Source organism: Lontra canadensis, unplaced genomic scaffold (genome assembly GCF_010015895.1).
Source record: "Lontra canadensis isolate GAN:19392208 unplaced genomic scaffold, GSC_riverotter_1.0 scaffold20, whole genome shotgun sequence".
Taxonomy (NCBI): Eukaryota; Metazoa; Chordata; class Mammalia; order Carnivora; family Mustelidae; genus Lontra; species Lontra canadensis.
In genome coordinates this window covers 25,141,044-25,149,460 of record NW_022631014.1, presented here as the reverse complement: position 1 = coordinate 25,149,460, position 8,417 = coordinate 25,141,044, and the positions used below count along the sequence as shown (strand labels likewise).

The 8,417-nt window shown below is 43.3% G+C and overlaps 1 protein-coding gene across 5 annotated transcripts in view; it reads right to left on the bottom strand.

The window, feature by feature from the left end:
- LOC116869799 (zinc finger protein with KRAB and SCAN domains 7-like) overlaps positions 1 to 799 on the bottom strand; it is a 12,073-nt gene extending 11,274 nt beyond the window's left edge. For 2 of the 5 annotated variants that reach the window (XM_032861392.1, XM_032861395.1), the window contains exon 1: positions 633 to 799. The gene's annotated coding sequence lies outside the window, so the exon portion shown is untranslated. Of the gene's footprint in view, positions 1 to 376; positions 527 to 632 lie in introns of those variants that run through there. The other 3 variants (XM_032861394.1, XM_032861397.1, XM_032861396.1) reach the window with 2 other exon arrangements.
- Between the last annotated feature and the right edge of the window lie 7,618 nt (positions 800 to 8,417).

The window sequence follows — 8,417 nt, the reverse complement described above, 5'->3', positions numbered from 1 at the left end:
AGGAAAGGAAAGGAAAGGAAAGGAAAGGAAAGGAAAGGAAAGGAAAGAAAAGGAAATAAGGAAGGAACGAAAGAACGAAGAGAGCAAGCAAGCAGGCAGAAGAAGAAAGAAGAGGAAGAAGAGGAGGGCGAGAAGAGCCTATTAACTCTGCTCTGAGATCCCCACACCTGTAAAAAGTTCTGATCATTTTCCTAGTAGTTCCGAATGCTCCGCAGCTAATCTCTTCTGCATTTTTGGGTCTCCAAGTGACACTTCACGTTTTTAATTTCAAGACTGTGTCTAACCCACTTCTGACGCTTTGTGCTCTCAGCGCCAAGGCTGGGAAAATATCCACCTAGGTTTTGCGTTAAACCAGGGCGTCTGCGGCGCAGCTCACCTGGCCATGTCTGCCTTTTTCTCCGCTCTACCGGCAGACGCCATGCTCCAGGTCAGGCACCGCTGGTCAAGGGGACGGGACAAAGAGGCGGATCTACAACTGCCGGCTTCAGAGTGTCACAGGGACCGCGCCACCGGCCGCGGAGGCAAAGCGTGCACAGGACCAGCGTTGCAAATTAGGCCTGCGTGCGGCCCCGGCTCCAACTCAGCGACCCCGGCCCGGACAGCACCTCCCTCCCCGCCCCCGCTCCGCTCACCGGTGTACAGTCGCAGCGACCCCTGCATGCGGAAAACACCCGTGGCCTTGCAGGAGCGAAAACAATGGCCGAGCCGGAAGCGAGAACAAGACCCACTTCCGGCCCCTCCAGGATCCCGGAACTCTCGGTGGCCAAGGTGGGCGCGCACTTCTGTTCTCTGAAGGGTGAGCTGGAAGGCGGTCGCCAGTACAACCTGCAACCGGGCTAGGCGGGGCCACCTCGGAACGGAGAGAGGGTGGGGCCTCAAGTGAGGTTTCAGGCTAGGTACCTTTCCCTCTCAGACCATTCAAAGTATGAGCTACCCATATGCACCCCAGCTCTGCCCCTACCCTTTCTGCTGACCTTGGAGAATACACCCAACTTCTGAGACCATTTCTGACATCTGAAAAATGTAGAGCATAATGTGTGCCTCACAGGGCTTTGAATGATGACAGAGATAACATATAGACACCACATAGCAAAAGGCCTGGTATATACTACATGTGATGCCCATGGCATTTTCACCCAATATGAGTTTCAGTGTACACGCATCTCCATCTTATTCATGAAGAAACAGGCCCAGTGACTGGTATTTTGGCTGATGGATGTGGTTAATCTTTCCTAAAGTTAAGCACTGGCAATCTGGAGTCCAAGGAGCAGATAAAAAGTGGAAGGGTAAGGGGACAACATAATCTAGATGCACTTGTCTAGTATCTGGGTGTCAGGAGCTACCCAGGTGGTCTTCACCTGGAAGAATGGTTTGCATACAGAAGCAGGATGTGAACAGGTCCCTGCTGTTAACATGACTGAGCCCTGAAACCACAACCTCTAGGTATAATGGCCATGGGTGAAGGGCAGAGGATAAGATCAGCCACTTTTCCACAGAAGTAGCTGTATCTTATGTAGCTTGCTGTAGCCTAGAAGGTAGATCATTTACAGGCTGCAAAGTAGCAGTCTCCTGGCATATCCAGGCATCAGCAATATATCAAGGGTGTTCTGGGCCAACCTCTGGACTGGACACATACCTCAATTCCTTGCAAAAGCCAGGACAGAAACAAAGGTATCAGAAGACCTGCAGAGTTTTCACAAGCTGTAAGGAAGTCTCTTGGAATAGTTTAAGCCCGCCCACCCTAAAGGGTGTCCCTTAGATCTCAGGGTCACCCCCTACATTTAGAAACTTCGTAGGGAGATCTTGGCTATCTCATCCTAGCTTCTGCCTGTCATTGCCACTGGATGTAGTCCATTGGTCCATTAAAGCCTCAGAGACTCAAGGCTCTTAAGCAAGAAGTGTCTTAAGGCTAACCCAAATGTTGTCAACTCCAGTTTTCAGGTTTCCCTGATCATGTGATGGCCTGCAGTTCTAGCTGCTTTGGAGTATGTAGTAGACACAGGACCTGGAAAACAAGATTGAGTTTTCTTTTTCTTTAGAGCTGTTTCATGTTCAGGCAGTTGGCTTTCTGTGAGGGCTAGCTTCATCAGGGTGGTATGTCTAAACTTCATAGGTACCTCTGTGGTCAGCACTGTGGGTCTGATCTACCGTGACTGGGTTGAGTCTCAGTGGGAAAGATGTGCTGCATGATGCCTCCCATATAGCATCTTGGGACACCTGCATTTGGGCCAAAGAGATCTGAGGGAATGCCACCCTGACCTCTCTGATAAAGCATCACACAAGCTTTGGTATGCGTAACAGAAATCATGAGTAATTTTTGGTATGGTAACAGAAATTCTATATGCCTAAAGCAGCATTCATTCAGCTTCACCCATGTTCCCATCACCATGAAAGGCACTACCATTCACCCAGGGGCCCAAACTAGAACCTGGATGTCATACCATGGGCTGGGTAACCATGGTCAAATTACTTGGCCTTTCCGTGCTATAGCTTCCTTATCTGTTAAATAAAGATAAGAATAGTACCTAAGTCATAACAGTAATATGAGGATTGGAAGAGATACATATATATATACACATATGTGTGTGTGTGTATTAGAATGGTGCTTGGCACACTGTATGTATAAGAGATGTTTTCTAGTATGTTTCCTCCCACTTCTTTATCCACAAGGCCTGCTGTGTCTTTGACCCATTTGTTTGTAGTAAAAATAATAATAACAATAACAAACTTTTGATTTAAGGAGACCACAAAGAGAGAATCACCGTCAGGTCTGGAGATTTTCTTTCCCCAAACTGCTCAAACATTGTGATATTATCTATGTGCACAGCACCCTCTTCAACAGCTAGGAACTCTTATACACCTTAAAAATAAGGTAGATCCCCAGAATATGGGCAGGAACCCCAAGCTATTGTGCTTGAATGGGAATAGATGTTGCCAAGAGCAGAGATACTCCTATTATCTTGAAAACTTGTACTTGTTCTTCAAGACTTAGCTGAGAAACCTCCTTCTCCAGGAGATGCCCTTTCTTTTGTGTTTCTCACAGTCCTTATTTGTCACACTATGTTAACACTGTTAACTTGTCAGCCTCATTCACTGTATAGTAATCCCTATGTGAGCTCATACCATGTCTCTCTTGTTCACGTTTGAGTCCCCAGGCACAAACTCCAAGCTTGGCTGCTTTTAGTAACTGTCTTATTGGCTGGAAGAAAAGGTCAGGCCACCTTTGTTTCCCTGGTGTGCCTGGCCTAATATCTAAGAAATAGGTCCTTGATCTGAATTGTTGTGGAAGGCTTTTTAATCAGGGAAGGAAAATCATAGATCTGGATTGTGATTGACAGCTATACTGATAGACTTCAAGGGAAAGAGACAGGGACATATTTTATAGCTACTTATTTGCTTTGTAATCCCAGTGCCTCAGTAAGACAGGATCATTGGTTTACAGATGAGGCTTGGCAAATGTCCTGCTAGCTAGGTAATATTTTTACTGGCTGAAAAGGGCAAAGAAGATTTTGAATTCAAATCTATAGATGTCTTCTCTTCTTTCTATTCCAGGAGGCTCTCTTTCTATAACCCCATTCATTCCTGTTCTTTATTACTCTATTTATTCCTGTTAATGGTGTTCCAGCATGTTATGAGCATGATCAGGGCCAGTGACACTAATAAAATATGGCTTTGAGTTAGACACGGTGAAGGGGGACACAGACTGTTCTCTTCAACTTTGATCCTCAGGGACCCTCGCAGTCCTACTCTCTGGGAGTCAATCCCAGACAGGGAGACCAAGGAGATAAGCAGGGCTCTGAGCTTCCTAGTCAGAACTGAAAGTTACTCCAGGGACCTGAAGACCATGAGGGAACTGCTTTTGAAGCATCTTTACTTCAGGACTCTTTCCAAGCCACTTACTAGTGGGATGGCAGTTTTTCAGAAGTCAGCTTTGCTGGTGTGTGTGCCACGTCCCAGTCCTGCAGTGGGAAATGTGGTCCCAGGCTGCCTCTGCCCATTGTTGGTGCTGGCATTGACCTTCACTTGTGACACAGATGGGGAGACTGGCCCAGAGAGTGATGGAGACCTTCCAGTGGTCCTAATGCATCAACCATTGTGTTGGTGGAAGTGCTGGCCTCTGCTTCCACACCTAGTATGATCCCAACTTGCCATGCTTCCTTCCCAGGGGCTCTACTCCATTAGTTTCAGGAGAGTATTCACTGTACTCTATTCTGGTGAAACCCCTGTTCTGGGCCTTTTATTGCAACCCCAACCCTCTCACTGGAGCTCCAGCTCAGCCTCTGGCCCTTCCTGCTGCACAATCTGCAAAGTGGAAAGAGAATTTTCAGGCCATTCTACCCACTAGTCCCAGCCACCATAGTTGGTAGAGAGGACTCATGGACTGCATGAAGGATCCTTCCAATGGGTAGTCTAGCCACCACCTTCTTATTTCACAGGTGGGGAAATTGAGCCACAGAGCAATACGAACCAAGATCTGCCTCTCATTCTAGAGAAGTCTCTCTCTGAGCCAAAATCTGTGACCTTGTTTCTCCAATAGCATCATTTTGGTCTTGGAAATAATAGATTTGACACTCTTGGTCATAATCCTTCAGTTTCTGGGTTTGTTAGATCTCAGATCTGAAATCTAAATTCTTCTAGAAACATCTCAGTGATTTATTTCCAGGATTATAAGTATGGCAGCTCTGAGCTCTGCCTCTTACTGTCAGGGATTTGTGATCTTGGACAAATTGTGTGGCCACTGAGTCTTAAGTCTCTTCATTTGTGAAATGGGAGAAAAAAAAATCCATGCCTGCTGACATCTCCCATGTTGGGAGTATTAAGTGAGGTAAGTTGTGACCTTTGACATGCCCTAATAAGCACTGTATAAACCTAAGGAAGGCATCTGTGTAAGAAACTTTGGATTCTAGAAGGGAGATGGGGAGTAAGACCCTACCTTACTAGGGTCTTACTTAGATAGGAGAGTAGACCTTGAAAAATGTCAAGACAGTTATGGGTGACTAGCAAAAGGCAGTTTGTGATACCCAACATAAAAGAAGTTCAGAGAGCCAAGGGAGGGATTAATTTTGAAAGGGATCACAGTCGATCTCTGTCTTTCAAATAAATAAATAAAATTTTAAAAAAAGAAGAAAGGGATCACAGTCAGCCTCAAAGGGAATAGCATTAGATTGAGCCTTGAAGTAGGATGTGGACAGGTGTCAGAAGAAAGGCACAACTTGATCAAATGTCAAGAGATACACATTTTCAGGAGGGGATAATCATTATTTCAGTTCAGGTTATTTCCTGTTATAAGATGTAGGAAATTTAAAAAAAGAAAACAGTGATGTGATTTCTAGTTTTGATGTATAAAATCTCTGTGCCTCTAAACCACCATAAAATCTCCTGATGATCCTGTTCTAACACCACTTTAGAGAACAGGCGATACGTAACATTTCTTATTATTGCTTGAACAATCAGAAGAGAGCCAACAAGAACCTGAATCCGGATATTCTAGGGAATTTGTATTCCTCCACATATGAGGCCTCTAGGATGCCTCCATCTGCCCTTGCAGCTCATCTATGGTTAAGTGTGTATCTTTTCTAAGATTGAGTGCATTACCCTCTACCCCAATAACACCAGTGTTGCACACACAAGTGTTTTTACAGATTAAACATGCAGAACTCAGTAAGTGAGTGGATATTTCCTCCTTGGAGGAGGCATTCTGGAAGGGCCAAGCTGTTTATCCCCATTTAGTGGTGGGCAGGAGTATTGTTTCCTCCTCTTTTTTCATGGTGCCTGGAACAAGCCTGTCCTTAAGGGTTTCTCACTTGTAATGAGTTAAACCTGCACCTATCATCCAATTCTCTGTCATTTCTTGTTCCTTCCACTGCACAGAAATGGATGGATCCTGGGAGAAATGAAGAAAAGTTTAATACTTATTTAAGTACTTTTTAGGGTGAGAAGGGGCTTGTTTTTCAGTCATTTCCAATCATAAGGATACACAACAAAGTTTGGAGAGTAAAGCTCTAGTAGAAATTTCTCAATTTCAAAAGGTCAGCTATGATTGGAACTTGGCTTGTGTTTGCTTTTTGCTTCTAGGAATAAAATAAATGTTACAGATATTCTCTAGAAGAGATAAAGTTTGAAATTTTCTAGCACTCTTGCCAAAATTTTGTTTCATCTCATTAATCCTGATCACACACGTGAATTCCAAGCAACTTCATACTGCTGTGATCTCTTCTAATTTCAAAACATATAGCAGTCTCTCATGAGAGACTGTGGACTCTAAGGAACTAACTGAGGGTTTTGGAGGGGAAGGGAGTGGAAGGTCGGGTGAACCTGGTGGTGGGTATTGTGGAGTACACGTATTGCGTGGAGCACTGGGTGTGGTGCATAAACAATGAATTCTGGAATACTGAAAATAAATTTTAAAAAATAAATAAAAATTATATAAAAAACATATAGCAGATACTAACTACTAAAGATTTCTAGAAACACTGTCTGAAAAACAAACTTCTTATACCTGACTTCCACCTATGTTTTTGGATTCCTTCCTCTAGTCTACAATACTTCAAGCAATTTCTGGAATGTCAGTTTCATTGAGTTCAGGCTATTAGTAAATATACATATCTATTATATCCCAACAGATTGATGCAGGAGCAGATATATCTTCTATTAAAACAGTCTTTAGTCAACTAATCAAGCAGTTTACTGCTTTAGTTTACTCAAGTCCAAAATCTCTGATAAGTGCACCTAGAACAATAAATCCAGTTCAATCTATAATTACAGGCACAGAAGGAAGCAAGATGGTGGAAGAGGAGGGGACCTTGTTTCATCTTGCCCCATGAATTTAGCTAGATAACTATAAAATCATTCTGCATACCTATGAACTCAACCTGAGATGGAAGAAAAGAATTGCTGGAATTCTACAAATAGGAAAGTGACCACTTTTTGCAAGGTAGGAAGTGTAGGGAACTGAATGTGAGGGGATATATCAGAATATAAATGATGGGGGAAGGGAGGAAGGGGATATAAACATCTGTAAGGTGGCTACCACAAAGTGACACAGTCTCGGAGTGCAAAATCAAAACTTTTACAAGTCTGCTCCAGTGAGTGATGTCCTTGCCTGAAAGGTGCTCAGGAGGCAAAGTGAAGCAGAATCCTAGATGAGACAATGTGGTCTCAGGATTCCTAAGGTTACTGAAAGAATGGGGGTGCCTCAGCTGGCAGAGTTCCTAGGCATCAGAGTGGGGAAACTAGCTAAGTTCAGTGACCCCAGGAGTGGGTTCTCAGCTCAGTTTGCCATAAACTGAACGACAACATGGTTGGGTGACAACTCTCCATATAGGTGCCCTGCAAAGGACAGAAATACAGCAACATTCCACCTTCTACAGGAGATTCAGCATGGGTGCACATCTCAGGAGTCTGCAGAATTTGACACACACAAATGTAAAGACTGCTTTTCACTGAGGGAGAAAGAGGAGCCTGAGATCTTTCATCTTCTGGGCTGGAGATTGGGGCACGACCACTTTTATTTTTATTTTCATCCTCTATATTGGTAGGGAAGGCCTTAGGGAAGCAAAAGCCACATAAGGCAACCAGAAGCAGCTTACAATCAGCACAGCCCCCTGATGAGGGGTGGTGCAACTCTGCCCAGGCAAAGACACCTGGAACATCAGGTGAACACCAGGTTTACAGAGCACACAGAACTGCAGAACTCCAGAGCTAGGGGAAAATAACATATAATATATAGAATTCAATGGGGGTTTTTTTCATGATTTTTTTATATCTCAGTTTAAAATGTTCCCTTTATTTTTTCCCTTTTTTCCTTTTAAAGAATCAGAGGTATACTCTCTGCCACAGATATAATGTATATTGATATAAATAAAATATCAAAGCTAGAATTCAGGGTAATGATTTTGAAGTTACTAGCTGGGATTGAAAGCATAAAAGACACTAGGGAACCTAAGTGTACAAATAAAATCTAAGAAGGTCAAAATTAAAGATGCTTTAACTGAGAAGCACTTTAAAATGGATGCTCTAACAGCTAGGGTAAATGAGGCAGAAGAAAGAGTCAGTGACATAGAAGACAAGATGATAGAAAGGAAGGAGGTTGTGGAAAAGAAAGAAAAACAACAAATGGACATGAAGGGATACTTTGAGAAATAAACAATACCATAAAGAAAAAAAAATAGAATTACTGAGGTCCCAGGAAAAGAAGAAAGAAATAGAGGGACAGTTCCTTAATTTGAGGAAAGAAAAGGCATTCAAGTCCAAAAGGTATAGAGACTCCCCTCAAACTAAATAAAAATAGATCAACACCATGACAGATAACTCTGAAGCATGCAAATTTCAGAAATAAAGAGAAAATCCTGAAAGCTTGAGACTAGATGTTCTTAATCTACAAAGGTAGGAAAATTAGACTGGCAGCAGACCTATCC